Source organism: Drosophila yakuba, chromosome 2R (assembly GCF_016746365.2).
Source record: "Drosophila yakuba strain Tai18E2 chromosome 2R, Prin_Dyak_Tai18E2_2.1, whole genome shotgun sequence".
Lineage (NCBI taxonomy): Eukaryota > Metazoa > Arthropoda > Insecta > Diptera > Drosophilidae > Drosophila > Drosophila yakuba.
Window position 1 is genome coordinate 5,815,024 of NC_052528.2, and position 21,589 is coordinate 5,836,612.

At 40.0% G+C, this 21,589-nt stretch overlaps 1 protein-coding gene across 4 annotated transcripts in view; it reads left to right on the forward strand.

Moving 5' to 3' along the window:
• LOC6529437 (putative neural-cadherin 2) overlaps positions 1-21,589 on the forward strand; it is a 117,279-nt gene that overhangs the window by 45,378 nt on the left and 50,312 nt on the right. Inside the window, exon 1 of one of the 4 annotated variants that reach the window (XM_039372798.2) lies at positions 20,280-20,402. The exons of 1 other annotated variant lie outside the window; for it this stretch is intronic. The gene's annotated coding sequence lies outside the window, so the exon portion shown is untranslated. Of the gene's footprint in view, positions 1-20,279; positions 20,888-21,589 lie in introns of those variants that run through there. 2 more of the 4 variants (XM_039372799.2, XM_039372800.2) reach the window with 2 other exon arrangements.

Below are 21,589 nucleotides of genomic sequence, written 5' to 3' on the forward strand. Positions count from 1 at the left end.
CGCAGATGCTCAGCGGTTTTGAAATTCATTTGCTGCACTGACGAGCATTTTGATAAGCACTTGCTAGTGAATTTTTCTCGTTAATTTGGACAATCGAAGCGTGTGTTTTATTGATTATTTGTATTTCACGCTCTTATCTCAGAATTTTTGCAAAATACTTTGCATTAAAATGTACTTTACATTTGCGTTGGCACTTAAAGCATCTTTTAGTTTTTATACCAATTCGAACTTAAATAGTTCAACCTTCCCCCACTTGAAAATTAATTTTAAGCGTTTGGTTGAAACTTTTAGCTGCGATTGCCATCCAATTGCTTCGCCATATTAACAGGCAATCAACTCTGATTAATATCGAGCACAAAGCCCTTGCCGCTCGATTCAAGTTCAATTTCAATTTGTGACCCGCATCCCACTGCCGAAGCAATTGCATTTTTCCCTCAAGTTTGGAACTTTGACATGAGGACTTGCTGCACTTAATAAAGTTATTTATCTAGATCAGACTCTGCAGTTTAGCTCGAGGTAAAGACCATGTGCGTTGAGGTGATTGATGGCATCGATAAGTTCTTATAAATTGCAACCGCTTGCGGCGGTCATCCAAGTCACTTTCTTATACGAGTATATATGTACATATACATATACATATGTATGTATACTTACATATATTACAGACAGATAAGCCCGTCTTAAGCTTTGACATTCCGGCAGTTACTCTAAATTGCGCATACTAAAATTTGCATGAGCTGGTGAAAAAAAGGAATACTAATCTCGCTGCTGGAAATTCCATTGCATAATTACGCCTTCGCCGTCGCCATCGCCACTGATTTCGACCCCAATTAAAAGTCAACTGCACTTGAGACTTACTTTGGCTGACCACACGCCGCAGCAGAAAAAAAATCGGAGTAATGCAGAAATAAAACTGCTGAAACTTTTGCACCAAATACTTAATGAGTGGCTCATAAAAATTCTCATATATATGCAAGTTAAGTTTCACAGCGGGCGAGGTCGAAAAACACAAATGTCAGACGCAAACAGAAACCTCAACAATTAAACTTTGACTGGACGACTTTACAAACTGGCAGACCAAACTGTTTTATAATGTATAAAGGTTTTCTGGCAATTGCCAAAACATAATCACTGCGAATGGCACAAACAACTCGGCCAGAAGACTTATCCAAGTGAACATATGTGCAAATGGCTAGGGCCGACTTTTGCAAACCAAAGCCTTTGTGGTCCAGACGTGTGGTTAACTTGAGAAATAATATTTAAATAAAAGAACAACTTTGAATGCCGTGAACACCTATAATGGAGTAATAATTGTGGCATTTCTGGTGAAATGGGCGATAACTATTTTCTGCTAAAATATTCCATTTCGCATTTAAGCCAAGGCGCTTAATTTTTCAAAAAATATTTGAAAGAGGTGAAAGCAAGTTAGGTGTGGGGAAATCTAAGTTTAACTCTCCACAAAAGCTTTATGGCAGAACTCAACGAGGGATGGCGATGTCTTATAAAAGGAGTCCTTTCGAAGAGCTTTTATGGTGCCTGTGGTACTTATACACTATAATATAGTCTTCTCCTTTTTTTTATAGAAAACTTATATAATATAGTCTTCTCCTTTTTTTATAGAAAACTTATAGCATTAAATATGTCTAGAAAATGAATTTTTATTTATCATTGGTACTTTCTTGTCATAATATTTAGGGTATAAGACCGACAGTATTCTAATTTCGAAATGGGTATAAGCAGTAGTATAAGGACTTTTTCAACACTATAAGAAAGCTTTCGCATGACTGCATGCGTATAAAAGTTTTTCGGAATGCTTTAATGAATACATGTTCACAATAAATTTTAAAATAAATCCCACTATTAATATTAAAATCAGATATTTTACAGTGTTCTCTTACTTATAGCAAAACTGTAAAGTGTTATACAACAAGTTTAAGAGAAATGGCAGAACAGAATGAGATTTTTGGATAGTCATTTCGAAATCAATTAAAAAATAATTGTTAAGGTGACGAGATACTCACCAGCGCTCCTTAGAAAATAAATGAAACATCTAGAAAATGTCAAGTTAACGCAAAACTTCACATTCGCACGTCGCACTTAAGCAGCATTATTCAATTTAGACGTCAGAAATGTCATCCGTAATAGAGACAAACTCAAAAGGCAAGAAAGTCGCAGAGAACTGCGGCAATAATACAAACAAATTAGAAATTACGATGCGACAGAAATGACATCAGAGGGGCAAAAGGACGAAGCCGTGGCAGCTAACCCGCAAAACCATTCAGCATGTTAGCACCGAAGATAAGAGCAGCTACTACAAGTGCGACTGTGGATCTGACTGGGAGGACAAACTACAACCGGAGGGGAAAGCCAGCTTGAAACTATAATTTGTAGGTTGTTGCAGTCTGGCAAAGCCACAAAAACACTCGTGTGTGCGTGCGGAACAGTGAAAAAAATTATTAAGTAATGTATTACGACGAATCATTTTGGAGGACTTTGGTATCCAAAAGTCGCCAATGTAGAGGTAGCCAAACTAGCTTACTAACCCAAAACTCAAATTTCCTGAGGAAGGCAAGCAGAGAAACCTGGAATGAGTTGTTGGTAAATTATGTTATGTATTTATTCTCTGTGTATTCACATGAGAGCCTGGGGTTTTTATTATTGTGGCTTCATTTGCAATGCACAAAGGGAGCGGGAGCGAGGGAGACAGAGGGAGGCTAATGCGTGGCAAGTTGGCGACCGCATCTAAAATGAAAAATCTCAAGCCCGAGCTAGGCAAGGCAACAACATTTTAGGAAAAACAGGCGAGCTACGATCCCAAGAAGGGACAACACTTGTGGCTTTTCCACTCACACTTATACTCACACGAGCAGTGTTGCGGGTGCTAAAATGGCCACAGCCACAATTTGTGTTGTCACGAAGTAAATGTTGACACTTGACATAGACAAATACAAATACATGCGGACACACACCATCACGCACACATTCGAACGGAGAAAGGGGAGAGAGTGAAAAAAGAGTTGCTAGCTAACCCGTTAGGAGTTTGTTTTATGCTTCCGCACACTTGACATTACACTGCCATTGCACATCCTCCCCCAACGCCGCTTTTTTCTCCCATTTCTCGTCCGGTTCCTCCCTTTTTTGGCCCTCTTTTGTTCGTTTTGTCCGTTTTGTAGGGGATAGCAAGGTTATTTGAAAACCCGAGAGCAAAGGAGCTCAAAAAAAGTCAAATTACTAGGGCTGCTTATTTCACTTGAATTTAATTGCATTTGGCTCTGCGCGGCATGGCCACACTAAATTATTTATTTTTAATTGCATCTATATAACACTTGGTCACACTCGATATTAAACTTTAATTTTCATTCGGAAAAGCTAGGGTTTCCTGTGAACGCATTAAATTATAATCTACGGTTTCGCACAGTTGTTAAGCCTTATAAAGGGTTGGATATTTTTCGAAAAATATCTAAGTCCTTCTTTGCATATTGAAACTTAAAATCCTCTTCTAGGGTATCACCAAGATGACTTTGACCCACCCCGGGATTGCTTATTTGGATAGGAATCGCTGCCTAGCCCCTCCCACCACTTATGTGTCGTTCGTGCCGTTATTCAATTTTACTTTGACTGCTAAGCTCACTCCAACACCCACACCCACAACCAATATTTTCTCTACCTCCGATCCCTCCACCTAGCCTTTAGTTGCCACTACTCGACCAACCTCCCCATAAAACCCCCACATGCCCCCAGGCACCGTGTTCGTGACACTCTCTGATAGCAAATTATTACAGTCTGATGAGTTCGTCCTGCTGATGAATGAATGCCGAGCCAATAAATTGTGCTCTGGGCCAAAGATACTGGACCATTTTTGTTTTGCCTGTCTTCCCTGTTTTGTTCATTTTTTTGGGGGTGAGAGATGAGAATCTTGTTATATTCAAAGTATGGGTCACATCAATTTGTTTGCTTTATTTAAGTTTCTGTTTTGATAAAAATTGTTTGCATACTTTGCCAAGTCAGCTGCCAGGACTCTTATGTTTGTCCATGCATTATGGAGTCCTCAGTTAGGGGACAATATTTTCACAGGACCCATGGGGATTATTTTTAGTCTCCCAACACAACTTAATTAAATATACCTTTTGCGAATTAACCACGTGCATAACTCAGGACCAAAGGCAGAATTCAAGCCGTAACCAAGGACCGCAAATGAGCGAACTGCCGCTTGTGCCCAAATATGTTCAACGAAATTAATTGCACCGGTGAAAAGAGCAGCCTGCTCAGGGCACATACCTGCGTATCCTTATTGGTATCCTTACTATAATGCGGTAAGTGGGCAAATGCATTCCAGCTGCTTGAAGCTGCGACCCCACCGCAATCCCTGCACAATAAACTACCTTGCGGTTCAAAGTTGATGCCCGGAAACTTTTAGGAATTCCTCGCGTCCGCAAGTTAATTAAAGTGCTTTATATCCTGTTGAGGAATCCGTGCACTTGGCAGTTTATCTTCAGGTTCCTGACTTTCTGGCCATCGACATGGCTTAGTCCTTTCCCTGGTAGTGGCTACCCACCATATTTATATCTATGCTTTTCGAAACCTCAAAGCAAAATATCGTTATAAATATAGTGAAAATGAATGAAAATTTACATTAGTAAATTTAAGTAATCGGATCACAAGTTGTTGCCTAGAACACATCTACTAAAGGAGTTCAAAGCCATTTCTCCGTGGCAATTGATTGATTAATTCGACGAAGGCATAATTTGCGGTGGCATTAAATTGAAATGAATCGATTCAAAGTAAAGTGTCATAGTTCAGCCGGCAACAGGACGCAGTGCAAAACTTTAATGCGACAATTTGCAGCTGCCACAAAGACGCTGAAAACAAGGGAATCAGCTGGAGAGACGAGGAGAAAACTGTAGGAAAATCGTGGGCAAGAAGACAGTTGCAAACTGGCAGAGGAAAGTTCTGCTGGGAGATGTGGGAAAGCTGGGATAGCGAAGCGGAAGCAAAACTTGCCGGCAACTTGCTGACTTCTCTGAATGAAAATGAAGTTGAAAAACCAGCGAGGGAACCGGAGAATTGTTGGAATATGCCGTAATGATTGCAAGAGTTTTTGATTGTGACAAGGCACACACACTAGAATAAGTCAGGTTACATATACAGACGCCTAAACGATGATAAATGTCCAGGCAGGCGACACGAATTTGTCAGGACCCTAAAAATAGTTCCTGATTAGGATCTTGCCTGCCACTTTCTGGGTGGCAGCGTGCAATGGCATATAAACTGTGAATTAGCTGACTTCTGCGGGCAACATTTGTCTTTGATATTAAAATAGCCCTTGGCCTGGGGTGTTAAAATTAAATAATTATTTATGCATGGCCCAAATCAAAATTTGGAATTTGACAAGCAGCAGCTGTCAAAGTAACAGCAAAGGATTTTATTGCTACCGCCGGAGCTTCAGGATGCTCATGCTTCTCTACCTGATTGTCCTCTGTGGAGGAAGTGGCAGATGACTTCCTCTGGCTGAACCACATCCTGTGCTTTCCATTTTTGCCGTATTCTTTGGGCTGTGTGATTCTTGAAGCGTGCTTCTAGATGCACGGAAAATTTAAATTGAAGAAATGTTGATAGAAGTCAAGTGAGTTGAGACAGTGATTGCTTAATGGTGCAATTAATTACACATTTTTAACTAGATTCGATTTTAAAGTGTTGATATTGATATCTGTTTTGCACTTTCGCTTTTTCAAACTTTTGTAATGCCTTTAAAGTATTTTACCTGATTGTTTTTATAACCAAGTACTGTAATTCATTATACCCGTTACTCGTAGAGTAAAAGGGTATACTAGATTCGTTGAAAAGTATGTGACAGGCAGAAGGCAGCGTTTTCGACCATATTAAGTATATATATTCTTGATCAAGATCAATAGCTGAGTCGATCTGGCCATGTCCGTCCGTATGAACGTCGAGATCTCAGGAACTACAAAAGCTAGAAAGTTGAGATTATGTATACAGACTCCAGGGACATAGACGCAGCGCAAGTTTGTCGATTCATGTTGCCCCGCCCAGTCCAACGCCCACAAACCGCCCAAAACTGCCACGCCCACACTTTTGAAAAATGTTTTGATATTTTTTCATTTTTGTATTAGTCTTGTAAATTTCTATCAATTTGCCAAAAAAAATTTTCCACGCCCACTCCAACGCCCACAAACCGCCAAAAACTGTCAGAGTTGAAGACACTCCTTCGCACTTCCACTAGCTGAGTAACGGGTATCAGATAGTCGGGGAACTCGACTATAGCGTTCTCTCTTGTTTTTGAATTAATTTTGTGTCTTGCCTTGGTAACTCCCACTTCATTTCCTTTCCCTTGCCTACTTCCCACAAGCCCTCGAGTATTTAGCTGGCACTTATTTAATTTTCATGTAAAGTTGATGCTGAAAAAGTTTTCCTCGCCTTTGTTTAGCAAAAGTTAAAGTTAAACTGTCTTCAGCTTAAAAGCCAAGCAGTTTGCCAGCGTATTAGAAATTCCAGTACGCAAAGTTGGTGTTCGCTGGTGTTTTTTGTGTGCTTCTGGCAGCGGCTTCCTTTGACACGAGAAGGTGGATCCTTTGGCTCTCATCCCTGGCAGAGATTCCTTGGCTTCTTTATTTACTTGTGGTTGGACACCATTGGGGCCAAGTTTTCATTCTGCTTGCATAATTGAATTCTTTTTGGGGTCAACAAGTGGTTAAGAATGCCATAAATGCGAGCATTATTGGTCAAGATTATGAGATTGCAGCGAATTAAAATCAATTTAACTTTAAATTTTACTTACTTACTATTGGCCTTAAATTAAATTACTTTAAATTAATTAATTTATTATTAAGCGGAAACTAATATTACATATTTAAAGAAAATTCATTTAATAGTAGGAAAAATACAATTTTTATCTTTTTTTTATTTTTGGCTGTCTAAAAGTCTAGAGTATGCAAGCGCATTTATTCTCTCCATCAGGGCAATAATCAAATAAGAGGAAAAACGTAAGCCAAGCCAGCTGGCATTTTGCTGGTTAATTTATCACCAACTTGACTGAAATTTAGAGCAATATTTATGCTGCTACCATGTTTGTCCATCAAAATATTAGCATAAATATTTTCTAAATTTGGTATGCCACACACATGCTGCACACAGCTGCAAGGTTTTGCCCTTGTTGCACGTCACATTTGCATTTGCTTTTAATTTTCTCACTGCATATTTACATAGTTTCGCTGCATTTGAAGAGCGTGCCTGATTAGGCGCTTCATTTGGTACTTTCGATAATAAATAATGCAATTTTAGGTCCCTGGCTTACGGCTTACGGCAATTTATGCACCTCATTATTATAGATCGATGAAAAGGTATATAAAAAGCGCAGACAGTTTTTCTCACAATTTGTCACGTTTTTCTCGAGGGAAGGGAGGTCCCCTTCTCCTTATGAAGGCCATCTTTAGCTGCTAACGAGTGTCAGCTGCGGCGGCGAAATCTTTGAAATTCATGTTCGGCATGCAAACGATGTCACAAAGCGCCGCCTGCCAAGATATTTGCCTTGACGAGCGTGTGTCAAGCTGGGTGAAATCCTTTGGCACTGCCAAATCGAATTTCGTCTCCTGCGGATTAAGCTTTGAGCCCAGAAATGGCGAATTGTGGCCGAGTTTCCTGGGTTCACTGCACCCGCACATCGCAGCCACCATCCATGAGGAAGCAGAGTCCTTTATTTCAATTGTTGTTTCACTGTTGCATAAACGCGGAGCAGCTAAATGCCTTGAAATATACGGCAGCAATTTGTCAGAGTGTGCGTGCGCAAGAGACAAATAAACAACAATTCATTTGTACGGAAAAGAATAGACGAGAGCAGAGTGCACTCGCAAAATAAGTTTCAATCAACTTGGGGTGCTTTAAGTAAATGCAACTAATTAGCGAGTTACTCTCGCAGCCAAAAATCATTTTAAGTAGATCTTAACTATCTTTTCAGTTACTTAAGCAATATGAAAATACGAAATGTTTATTTACTACTTCTGCAAGGCATTAAATTTATCTGAGCATTGTTAGAAAAGTAAGTGCTTTATCTGATTTATTCGAGTGCCGTATATAAACGCACTCACTCATGCAGTTAGTGTGTCACCCTGGAAACCCTGGCAAGCATGGCAAGCTTGGAATACTACACTCTGTGGCCAACTGTACTCGTTCTTTCGCATCATTCATATGAGGATTCATGCCATTGGCATTTATCTTCGTTCTAAACTGGGCATTGTTTCTACTTATTTGTGTGGGCAGTCCCCCGTCTTTTGTAGGTTGATTTGTTCAGAAAATAGACGGTCAGACAGGACATGTTAATGCGTTGGACAGTTGACAATCTACCTGGGACCTGGGAGTGGCTTACCCCTTCAGGCATTGGCGTATTGACCGCATCTTTGGCCATTTTGTAATAGTTACACTCGTTCCAGAGCCCAGTGCTATTGTCATTAGGAAAACGCATTTCAATGGTAAGTGCATGTCTGTAGCCGTGCAATGACAGCCCAAGGCTTTAGCATGCTGCCTCTACGGCTTTTTTCCATCATATCGCCTGCCACATTGTTCCATCCAACTGCAGCTCGGTAAAGTTAATTGAAATTTAGAGCTCTCGAAATTAACTTTTCAATTATGCCTCCGCAATCGAATTCTGTACAGAATCCCAGCCCATGGCTGCTTTTAATGTTTGCCAGTGCTGCACTGGCGAGTTTATAGCATGTTAAATGTGCTTTATGTTGACAGTGTGGTTGCTGTATATGCAGCTCAAGCACTAAGATAAATTTTTGGAAGAGGAAAGGAAAGTTTTGATTAAGATGTCTATAGCCAAATGGTGAAATTGTGTAGATTAATTAATTGGAGGATTTCCGCTTACAAAAAGTGTATTTATGTCGCCCTTTTTAACTTTATTAAAGAAGAGTTTGATTTCTTGAGTGATTGCTTAAAATATTTCAAGAATTTATTATCTTGTTCGCGTTTTTTTTCAGTGTGCCCTAAGTGATCGCAGCCAAGTCCATTACCATCCGAACTGCTTTCTGTGTATGCGGTGCTGTTCTGTTCCGTTGTTGGTGGACAACATGTTGACAACAATAACAACGAGTGCATACATGCCTCGTTGCAGAAATTATAGACATAAAAGCTATGTGCCAGCCATCCTGCCCAGGCACACATCCGGCTAAAATATCGTTCTACTCGGCCAGAGCTGACATGACAGTAACTTCAGCTGCAATGCCAACAACGGCAACAGCAACAGCAAAAGCAACAAATGCAACGAGAACAACATGGGAAAGACCGGCAACAACGCAAACTGTTGCACTGTCTTTGGTTGCAGAATGACATTCATAGGTGGTTCGAGGAGGGGCAACATTTTGGACCAAGCTGGGGCATAAAAACTGCATTTATGCATGTGACGTGTTGCTCGCCCCGACACGCCAGCAATTTGGCATAGAAAGCCGGGGTACAACGGAGCAGACATTTTTGGGGATAAACGGAAGTGAAGTTTTCGGGTTCTGCATCGGAGATTTTCCTGTCATTGACCACCGCAACGAGCGGTTCGGCAGCGAACAAAATAAAAAGTGCTGCTGACATTTTAAATGCAATGACAGGTGGGTGTCAAAGCGGTTCTTCCAACTCCTTGGACTATAACTCATTAAACAGATCGTGCTGTAAAAGCCCAGCCTAGTAATGTAGAATATCCTGGCAGGAGGTCAACATAAATACTCCGTTTTTGATGCAGGTTTAAAATGGATAATTTCAATTTTCTATATTGCAAAATATGTATTTGTTAAGCAGAATTTATTACAATTTTATAGAGATAAGCTTATAAGGCTTCTGTATAAACCCTCTGTGGCTTTTCAATTCGTTTCAAGCATCTATTATTATTTCCATGTTTGTTATTGGTGTTTTTTGTTTTTTTGCAACGCTAAAATACGGTAACCACTCCCAATAAATCCTCTTAATGAGAAAACAGCAGAACAAATCCCAAAACATATCCTTTTGAACGTGCTGAGTGTTTTTCCCCGTTCAGATTAAAGACCTCTAAAAAATATGAGGAAAAAAAGTGAAAACCCACTCCAGCTGCTGAGCACTTGAAGTGGACGTGGACTGCATCAATGCAGGACGTGTAGATCGGGCGAACCATATACAAATTTCTGTAGTTTTTGGGGTCAACGGGATAATGCCGATGGGCGTGGCAGATGCCCCTAACGCACATGTGCCAGTAATTTACATGCCTGTCTATTTGCCGGCGCTTGGAGGTCGCTGGCTGTCAGGACACTGGTGAGAAAGACAGATGGATGTGGTGGGAAAGAGGGAGGTGGGTAGGTTGTGAAAAGCAAAAGAAAAAGCTGGGCAAAATTTCGAAAGAGAGAGAGAGAAGGAGCGCCAAAAAATTGGACATGTAAAATTCGCTAGAAAGACGCCCATTGCCAATGCAAAAGGCAACCTTCAAAACAGTTGCATGCATTTTTCAATTTTAGAATGACGAGGCGATGGTTTATACGCCACACCCCCTTTATCCAGCCTTTTTCCTTTCTCCCTTCCTTCTTTTCCATTTTCCAACCCTATCCCCCGCCCCCTGCCACCCTTGCATGCAGGCGTTGGTTTTTCTGCTGGCTTAAAATTTCACCGCATGACATTCATCATAGAGCAGGACCACTGTGGCCCCCAGCTGTGTGGGATGGGTTAAGGCTGCCACTGCTTTTTTCGCTCTGTGTATGTGTGTGTGTGCTAGATATTTGGGTTTGTTTTTGTACTGAGCAAGGGAGCCGGAGTGTGTGTGTGTAGCCAAAACAAACATTGCAAAATTTATGTCGTCTCATAAATTTGTAGCATAATTCTGGAACTGCTGCTCTGCAGCCGCCACTCGAAAATGTTTGGCTGCAATTTTGTGCTTCTGGCCAAGAGCAACCCAACACGACCCGCTTCGACCCGGATTTGCCTTTTGGACCAACTTGGTTTGGCCTTTGAGCCGTTTGCCTGGTTTCTTTTCCCTGTTTGTTGGTCTAACGAACCGCGTAAATGCAATTTCTCGACTTTCTTTTTTGTTTCCTTTCTATTTGGTCGCTGGATAAATCAAACATTTTAAAGAATTTAACCTGGAGCTTATAAGCCGATAAAGCCACTAAACAAAAAATATAAAATGTATTTAAATATCCATTTGTAATTATTTCTAATAATTAGCAAACTAACAAAATATTTTACTAACACTTTATGTATACATATATAGATTCTTTCTATATATATTGAGCAACCATACATTTTAAAATACACATATCTTTCACATATATAGCTATCAAAGCTCAGCTATAAGGCTCGGGCATAATTTGATGGGCTCAAAGGCTGCAACTGGTTAAAAGCTCAATAAATTGTGTGAAATATTCATATCTCTTGTGGCAGCTGCACTGGCAATAAAAGTCCAGCGAAGTGTCGATGGCTTAAAAGAGGCCACCAGAGCATTTCACAAGGCTGTCAACAAATGCCATTCGCCTAAACTTTCGGCATGCTAATCACGGCATTGAAACCCACGGAATCCGCATAATCGGGCTGAAACTTGGGAGCTGCCGTCATCAATTATTTCCGGCTTCGGGGAATTCAGGACTTAAGTCACTCGGTGCGCATCTCGCATAAATCAGATATTAAATTATTTGCACTGTTGGTGGCTTAATGGCAAGAGTCACAGCTTGCGAAGTGTAATGCGCTTACGTGGAATTAGGTTAATACCCGAAGACTCGGCAGATTGCGCATACGCAACGTATGCTGCCAGTTGCAGTGGTAGTTAAGCGACTCTTTGGTCATGTCACTCAGACGGACCCTCTGACTTATGCATATGCAAGCATGCGGGACCAAAGAAACCAGGTGAACCAGATAAACCGACTGGGAACCCAAAGGCAGGAGCCAGAAACCAAATCTCTTGCCAGCGACAGCTAAGAAGCTGGGGAAAACTTTCCCGAGGCTGTGCAGCAAGTAAATGCACGAATTAGTTATATGAGGAGAGTGATTTCCCTGCTGCACTCAAAACAATAAGTGAGTGCAGTTATCTATTCTAAGTGTATATTTGTTTTTTTGTAAGACCATATACGAGTAGTATTAAATAATCAGTCTAGTTGAACCATTTTTGATCATTAATTATCATCATTAAATGTGAAGAATGAATATTTATTTTTCAGTTCACCTGCTATCACCATAAACCAAACATAAGCAAACAAATTATACATATTTGTACCCTCTGTTTGGACTCTTAAACGGTTGCATTCACCTTTGTGGACTCAGCCAAAAGAAGTAGTAACTCTGATTAAGCCCGATTATGGTGGATGATAGTTAACTATGATCATACCAGCTTCCGAAAGATGTACTTCCCCTTAGAAAATGTTGCCGAAATCTGACCGCAAGCATTTTTGCAACTTTCGGCTGGAAAATAAACTGAACTTTTACTACGACCAAAATTGCGGCTCCAGCAATTATTCTTGCTGCTCTTTCGGCAAACAAAGGCCAACAGAAACACGGGGGCAGTGGATCTCCTTTACCAGGTTTACCCGGCCAACGAAACGGGTTGGCAAGAGTGAAAGCCACCTTCGCTTCAGCATAACATCCTTCCTGAGTGACTTTCCTTTGCCGCTTAGTTGACTTGCAAAATGGCTGAAATTTCAGCAGGCAGCCAAGCGGGCCCAATTTGACCTACATGCATGGCAAAGAGGACGAAAAGGCCGAAAAGGTGGACAACAGATTTTAATAATTCATTGAAATCAACGAAACTAAAGCATTTTAAAGCCCCTTTTTTAAGCTGATTCGCTTATTGAATTTACATTTTATCTATTTGAGGTTGGGCTTCCGGCACTAATGCCCAGATTTGTAAATTTATCAAATCCAAACAACAAGAAAACGTTATACCTTCTGAATTATGTTGAGCAATTTGTGGCTGCATTTTGGAGGGAACAACTTAAGCTTTGTCATTAATTTAGCTTTGAGGTCGCCGGCCCGGTCAGCAGATTTTCAGTGGACCACAAAAAATGGCTTTAAATCCATTTTATGGCCATGGCCATTAACCGAAATTTGTTTGTCATGTGAGGCAAATGCTAACGATGATTCGCATACGGCACATGAAACATTTTTGAGGCGAGCTCCTTTAATTTTATGGCAGACTCATTTGCCTCGAGGTAAAAGTGTAACTATCGGCAGTTGAAAAGACTTTTTTTTACAGGAGAAGGAAATCACGCATTCGCCGGGGTAAACACATACATTTTTAGAATTGGGCTACAAAACTTTTTTTGGGCCCAGAACTTTGCTCATTTAAATGCTTATTAAATATGCCTGGTTAGGTTTTTAGGAAAGGCCGTTTGCTGAAAGGGTCTGAACGTATAGAGCTCGAAATGGGGATACCTTACAAATAATATATAAATTATTTGTCTTTATTGGCATCCCCCCAATAAAATAATTCTTAAAATAAATCTGGGATACGTTATTACTAATTAATACTTCAAAAATGTTTCGGGTATAAATAAAATAGCAATAAAGAATATCTACAGACTGCATATGAAATGTAACAATTTAAACTACGATATTTTATCGTATTTATGAGCAAAAAAGGTTTATTTTGAGTTCCGGAATGTTTGTCGATGGTTCTAAAACGCAAACGCTAAAAATAAAACCAATATGCCATTTAATGCCAACGGCGTCGGAGGAACGAACCCAAAACTATCCGGGCACAGTGGTAAAAATATAATCAAAATAGAAATTGTTGATTTTTCGTTTCGCTGTGCATACTAACGAGTTTTAAAACTTTAACCCACCAACCAAGCAACGCACTTCCACACCTCCACACTTCCACATACACATTAATGTTAACCCATTCCCGCCCCCTGACACATTTACTCCCAGCGCATTCGATTTCATTTTGCATTTGTGGCCCTTGTCGTTGCCTTTTTTTGTGCCGTTGCCAACTGGCGGCCCTTGTAATTTCCGCTGCGTGTTTTCCTTTTTTGCCTCGTTTTTCCAATGTTGTTACCCTTTTTACTTTCGCTTTCACTCTTTCGATGCGAGGAGCAGGCTTCCCAGAGCCATTAAGCTCCTTGAATGCCCGAATGCCCCAATGCCTGAATGTCCTGGCTCCTGTCGCTAAACTGCTAAATGTCGCATAATTATCGTATTTCACTGCGCGTTTTTTCGTGGATTTTTCGGTCCTCCCCTTTGTATGTATATGTCTCTCATTATTGTCTGCTCCTGCTTTTTGGTAAATCCTCTTTGAGTAATACACATATTTTATCGCTTTGAATTTGACAAGATATTTTCGGCATAAAACGAAATGGGTTTATATTCATTTCGGGCGAAAAAATATTTTCGACAATTATATTTTCCAGCTAATTAGAATGGTTTTTCAGGGAAGGACTTTTCAGTGAAAGGATTCTGGCTTCGTGTGTACTGTGTTCGGCATTCATGTGAATTGCTAAGACCCCTTATATGTCGGCCTAACTATTTATAATATTCGTTGAGCACACATTATCTTAGGGCCATTAAAAACTTTCCGCGCACTCCAATTAATGTTGACCATAACAATTAAAATCATTTGAACCATTCCAGCTCACTTGGGCCAACGTTTATACCATGTATTTCCACTTTCCTCTGCAGTAGCCATAAACTATTTGCACAAAACTTTTCTCTTCGCGGCATCGTTAAAAGGACAACCAGTGGAGCTTCAAGTGTCCCTTTTGCAGACTCCCCCAAAGCCGCAAAAAGTTTTGAAAGTCCTGCACTAATCGTTTGACACACAGACTTACCCACACATACTGCAAAAGGAATATAAGTGTTCTGAAAAAAGTAGACAACTTTTTAGGTGCACAAAACACAATACACAAGTTTTCGTTAATATATTTTTGGCTTCCCATGCAGCAAGTATTGTTTTCCCTCCAGTGTTTTCCTTTTGGCGCCTCTCCCACTTTTTTTTTCTTTTCCCTATTTATGTCTTGGCATTTTTTTACGATGTAGCCAGGCGCAAGACAACGTTTTATTATTTTGTATCGTCTTATATCCGTTACACTCTTCTTTATTTTACGTGGCCCAGCGAGCCTAAAAGTTTTTCAAACAATTCCACCCAGCTGAGTTTAAAAATAATTGCTTCTTGGCTTTGTGGGTATCTGCTTCATCCCTCGGTTTAGTCTAAACGTTTTATGGTTTTATAAATACTTAATATGCGTTGTAATTACTTTCAAGCGTCTTATCAACGTTTATGATCCTCGGCCTATAGTCGTTCGCCGGGTCCTTTGTGTGAAAACTAAAATTGTGGCCGGATTGTGTGCGGTTTCATTAAAGGGATTCGACCCGCTTTCAGCCATTCTTCCATTTCAACTCTGTGGCATCACACAAATGGTCAGTGAACAAGTGTGTGGAATGCTTATGGGGTCGGCTAAGTGTGAATTTAATTAGAATTTTACTATTAAGCCTTGCAGACAGCTTTTGGAGTGGGTTAATGTCATTGACGCGCTTCTGAAAAGAACCCCGATTTGGGACACCAGGAGCTGAGTGTGTGTTGACCATAATGTCTCCATTTCATGGCCAATAAAGAACTGAACCAAGGCTCTGGGCTTCCAAACTCAATGTGTTGCCAAGTGCGAAAACATTGCAGGAGTTTCAATTCATATGAATAAACACATGCCTTTACGTACGTATATATGTATGTATGTATTATGTATAAAAGATGGCCGGCAGCACACAACATCACAGTATTTGCAATAAGCCAACAAAACGTAGAAAAGGCGACAAATGCCAACAATGGGGTAAAAAGTGGCCAAATAAAATCCATAAATCGCCAGACAATGAAACAGACATGACGGTGAAAACGGGGGAAATGTAATAAAAATACAAGTCACAAAGCAAGAGGGTCCTGGCAACCGAACGGGGACTTCATTTCTGCAGAAAAATGCAATGCAAAGAGAACAAGAAAAATGCATTTTGTTGTGGAAATTTTTCGGACTTTATTCCGTCGTCCATCTCGTTTTTAATAAAATGTGCCAAGCCCAACTCAAGTCAGGTCGGTTCCGCCGGCTTAGACTCAAAAGCGAGCTAAGCTCACTCAACTGTAGTTATTGCTATTTTGCTCCTGGTCAGATCCCCAGATTCCCAGACTCCTAGATTCCCAGACCCAGCAATATCAAGAGCTGTCGAATCTGGGCGGAAGGACAGCACATCCCAGTCCACACACACTCGCCCAGCACTTGACCACATTTGAAAAGAGTTATGAATATTACAACAAGGTCTGCAGGAGAAACGTGGCTGGGGGTTCCCCTATTTTTATGACCCCAATGTGCTTGTGTGTGTGGCGTTGAAATTGTTATTTTTCTTATTTATTTCAATTTATGAGATTTTTATATGCGCACTTTTGTGGTCTCAGTTCTCATGCAGCAAGTCGAGCAGAGTATATTGCCTTCTAAATAAGTTTTTTTTTTTATCAAATTTATTTATAAATAACAGCTCAAAGGAAGTCGGTAAATTCTGCAGCATATAAGGCACCCGATATCAATCTAAATGAAGCCTTTGGTTTATTGCACTATTGGTCCTCTGTCAGCATTTATTTCCATGTTCATTTCCATGTTCATGTTATCCGGTTCGAATAATAGAACCGTCTTATTCAATGCAATTCAGATATTTTGAAAAATTTTTACAGACAAACAGAATTTAACCAGAATACACGACAAAAACTACTGATTCTTGCAGCTTAAATAAAGTTTAAAGGGTTAACTTTTAATAAAGTAATCCAGTCGGTTTCTATGTTGACTTCCCCGATGAACTAAAAATAAATCGGGAGCCAAGTGCTGCAAGAGATTCGAGCAAATGAAACCTTAACAAATTATCGCATCCATTACTTGGCAGCCTTCTGAAACCATTCGAAGATTAGGAATCCCAACCGCCATTGCCACTAATTCAATTTCAAGGAACACGCGAAAAAGACAAAACTAAAGTATCGGATGGGGCGAGCTAAATATATATATATATGTTATTTTCGCTGGAAAACTAGTTTGAAGAGACTACAACTCGGTCACGAACTGCCATAAAAAGCGCAGTGAAAATGGGAAAGCTGGAAAATGGGTGAAAAAAAGGAGGTGGCGGTCATATCGAGGAGCGGTGCTGAAAGACTGCCGAGAGTATGTATTGGAGTTGATATTTGCGCATCAGTGAGCACATTGAACTGTCAATGCCAGAAAAAGGAGCAGGCGAAGAATAAGTTCGCTGGAAAGTGAGGGGAAAATAGGGGGCAATGGAAGCCCGTCTCCATTGCCAATTTATCAATTGCAGTTGGCAATTGACAACGACGAACCCGACCACTAATGCAGCCATTGCCGTTTGAACCGAGGGTTGAGTGCTCCATTGGGGAACTGCCTCATCATCTCGTGCGTGTTGAAAAAGTAATTACATCGTGGACTGCCAACTATAAATAACAAAGGGGCCGCGCAGCAACGACACAGTTTTTATTGCAACTTTAAAGTGTCATTTTGGGGCATAAATATTCCCCACAAAAAGATCGCTCCTCCAGCTCGACTCCAGCCTCTTCGGTTTTCTTAGTCTGCATAAATCAACGTAAATGAATGCTATTTAGTTGATGGCACAGGCCAGGAAATGCGCCGCTTAGCCGAACACGCTCACAAGGATGCACACGCAGCTCCTTAAAAATATACACCTGGAGAAATGTGTTGAATAAATTTAAATATAAGTTTGGCATGTAAGAGCTTACAATTACTGAAGCATTTTCATTTTATGAAGTTAACGCAAATGTTACCGATAGCAATTACTTAAAATATTTCCAATAGAAAATATTTGGTAGCTCACAACATATATAAAGTTTATTGCACAGCATATATGTTTATACATATGTCCTAATAAATGTTAGGCATTAAAGACGTTCTTCTGTAGTACTGTACTCCTATTGTAATAATAAGTAGTAGTAATCAGAAATATACTATTTGATATTTTAAAGGACTTAGGTCAAGTGCATATGTTTTGAAAAGTGCACACAACTCTGTTGGCAGTCTCCAACTGGTTGCAGTTACAAATGCAGTCAGTGGCTGGCATTTTCCACATGCATTTCTCAAACGTTCAAATGTGTACGGAAACCGAAGCCAAGTGCAGGCGGAGCTCTGATGTTGCCAACCGAAGAAAGATGGCCCAGAGAGTGAAGTACTGAAGCCAAGGGGCTGGGATCTGTGTGTGTATGTGTGTGTTTGGCACTTCCGTTTGATATTAGCCCGCGCTCTTCTACGAATTTAGTCAACATCCACAAACATTGGCGAAAGCACTGGCCCAGCCCCACAGTGGGCTGGTTTTCTGGGGGTTAATGCATTTCTGCGGTTTTGGCCAGACTTGAGGGGATGCGTTCGGAGAGCATTTTGCTGCGTCTTGAGTAACTGAAGATGTTTGGCCTGGCAGCCAAATGCGAGGCAGACAGGCATATTTTGCATACTTTGAGGCTAAATCAGCTACTTCCATAAATGCAGTGCGGAAATGCATAATATAGCTCAGACTGCTGCTCAAATCGCATGGCAAACGCCGAAGACTTTTGAGATACTCGTATCTGCCTGAATCTGGCATTATTTCAGCATTAAGGTCATCAGACGCCACTGCACTAAGGTTGACTGCTGGGTATTAGGGGTAATAATAAATCTACATTTTAGCTTAGATAGATTTTTCTATCTATGCTATATTATACATATTCATATGAACGGTCGAAAAAAAGCAGGCCAGATTGCGCAATAAAGCACATGTTGTTTGTTTAACATTTATTTAAATGCCTGTTCAAGTTTAAAAAGAAAAATACTGTGTTTTCATTCTCTTAATTAATGCTTTAAATATGATAATAAAATATGTTTATCTATGATTTTTTTAGTAAGTGATTGGAAATCCTTGAATGGCATTAACAGAACCGAGAGTAAGCAGAAAAAATATTTACAAAACATGCAACTTGAATTTTTTTGCTTTCATTATAACATAAAGCCAAATTCGCAATGCAAATAAACAAAGTGGAGCGTGGAAATTAAATAAATAAGTTGCAGAGTTTTTTCGTCACTCCATAAAGGGTTTCGAGATTTTTCAACAGGCGATACTCAGATTCAGGGATAATGCCTTTGACAGGGGCGAACACTCAGGTTGGGGCGTCGACAACATTGTTTTATTAAATACAAAGTAATGGTCCTGCCACCCACACATGTTCGTATACCCACATACATGCACCTAGCCACTCGCTCACGGACTTACACACACACGCATGCAGACATGGCCGCACTCTGACTCCGGAACGGCTTAAATCATTTTCCAACTTTCCTCGTTTTTTCATATTTCCTTGTTCTTTTATTTTTGTTGCGAGGCACTTAAATTATGCAACAATCGCTACATACACGTACACTTGTTCATCCTCACAGCCGCACATACAGCACCATGAGTTATGGTGACATTGCCCAAGTTGCGAAATGTAATGCTTCAACTGTCAGTTTAGCCCCGAAAAGGGCGTTGAACAGTGTCCTCTGCAGCATTAATTGAAAATTCTTTGCATTTTCTGATCACTCTCAATATGATTACCGAGGACCTAGGTAATTTAGCCATCTAATCCATCGGATTTGTCCTTGCGTTTGCCTTTGACAATTTTTGGAAGTACCGTAACATAGGAAGAGAAAGCGGCTTATGTTGGGACAAAAAGAGAACTTAACGCCATGAAAAACGAAATGGATTTATTCTGTAAGCTGGTGGTAATTTAAGAGAGACACTCTGTTAAAAAAAAATAACATAGCTGTTAAGGCTAATGGGTTTTCCGAGAGCATCTGGCCAGGAAGTCTTTTGATTTTCATAGAAATGGCTGGTAATGTTATGTGTGGTAACAAGTATTAACGTATATTCATTCACTTAGCAAATATATGAATAACCCGTTAAATATTTTGTTTATATTTTTATTAAATATATTTATGTTTGGCAAACTGTAAATACGTTAATTTTGTACAAAATATTACTTTTGGGTCATGCCAACATGGTTATTCAGACTTGTTGAGTTAACAGAGCGAATGCTTCGCCATCCGTGCTGTTAACTAGCATTGGCAGCCGGCAAGAGAAAATGTCCTTTCATTGGCGAAAGCCGGCTATTGGCAACCTACTAACCTAGTGAGGCCTCTCACACAATCGCTTGTTATCACATTAGGAAAGGTCCTTTGAATAGCAGTAAGTGCCACTGTAAATGCTACTGTACAGAGAGGACTCTGTACACTGCAGCATCCCGACGTCGAAGTCGCAGGACACATTTTCAGTACATTTTGAGTTGTTGACGGCAATGTGCGTGTTCTTCGGCATCCGAGACCCAAAAAAAAAAATATGTGTGTGCACTTTCCGAGTGGCTGAGTTGTGAAAAGCATGAAAAATTACACCCAAATGTAAAGTGGCTCCTTGGTGGACAGGAATGTTCCTTCAACAGAAATAAAAACGGGAGATAAATTATTTTCATGTGATATGATAGCCGAGAATTCACTCGCGTCGCGCTGATAACGCACAAATTTCCATGGCAATCAATTTTAGTCGAAATAATAATGAAAGGAATTAAATTGAAATATTCGCGCTAGAATGTGGTATCGTTTAAATGCCAGTTTATCACAATCGTTGCGTGCGTGCGTCTGCTTTAATTAATATCCATCCCAACCGCGTGCTCTTGTAATGATTAATGGAATATGGAATCAATTAACTCAAATGGTTAAAGAATGGTGTCAAACTATCCGCGGAATTTACACGCACGTTAACAATAATTAAGCAAAGCTTTTCGCGGCAAAATGGTGTGAAAAGTTTTGAAAAAGAATCCGCAAAACTTTCGGGGTGCGCTCACGTGGAAAAAAATATTTGTGTGTAATCAGGAATTTAATTAAAAGTAATAAAACTAGTGCCACGATGCGCTACCATTTGGGAAAGCAACGGGGAATAAAACATAAAAAATTAAACTGTTGATGGTCGGCACCGTAAAAGTGTTTTAAATTATTCGTTTAATACAGTAGTATGGCATAACACACATACCGAGCAAAGATTATTATCATGAATTTAGTTTTGGTATTCAAATAAGTGACAGAGCTGGGATTCACCTAACCTAACAGCAATTTCTGCGCTTATAACTATATCATATACCATATGTATATTAATTAAATGTACAAGTGCTCCCATTTGTGAATACAAATAAGGTATTTGATTATTAGTTTCGAGTTTGTCATTGCCTAAATCACTTATAATGGTGGTGCAATGACACCGACAACAAATCCATAAATATTGTGTTAATTTTATCTAAAATGTGTGACTTCAATGGAGTGCATTTCAAACCACCGCCCGTCATAAAATGGATTATCAATGCCAATAAGCTCTCTTGTATAATGAACTGATAGATAAACGAATCCGCTTTGGGGCAACTCAAACAAATCTATACGATTGCGCATAAATATATTTACTATATAACTAATTGCGCGCATAACGCAAACAATTATGGCCAGTACAGCAGCAATGTCACCACATCGCATTCGGGGCTCAAATATAAAACACTAAGCGGCTTGTGAGGCATTCATGTTATATACACATTGTGACAATC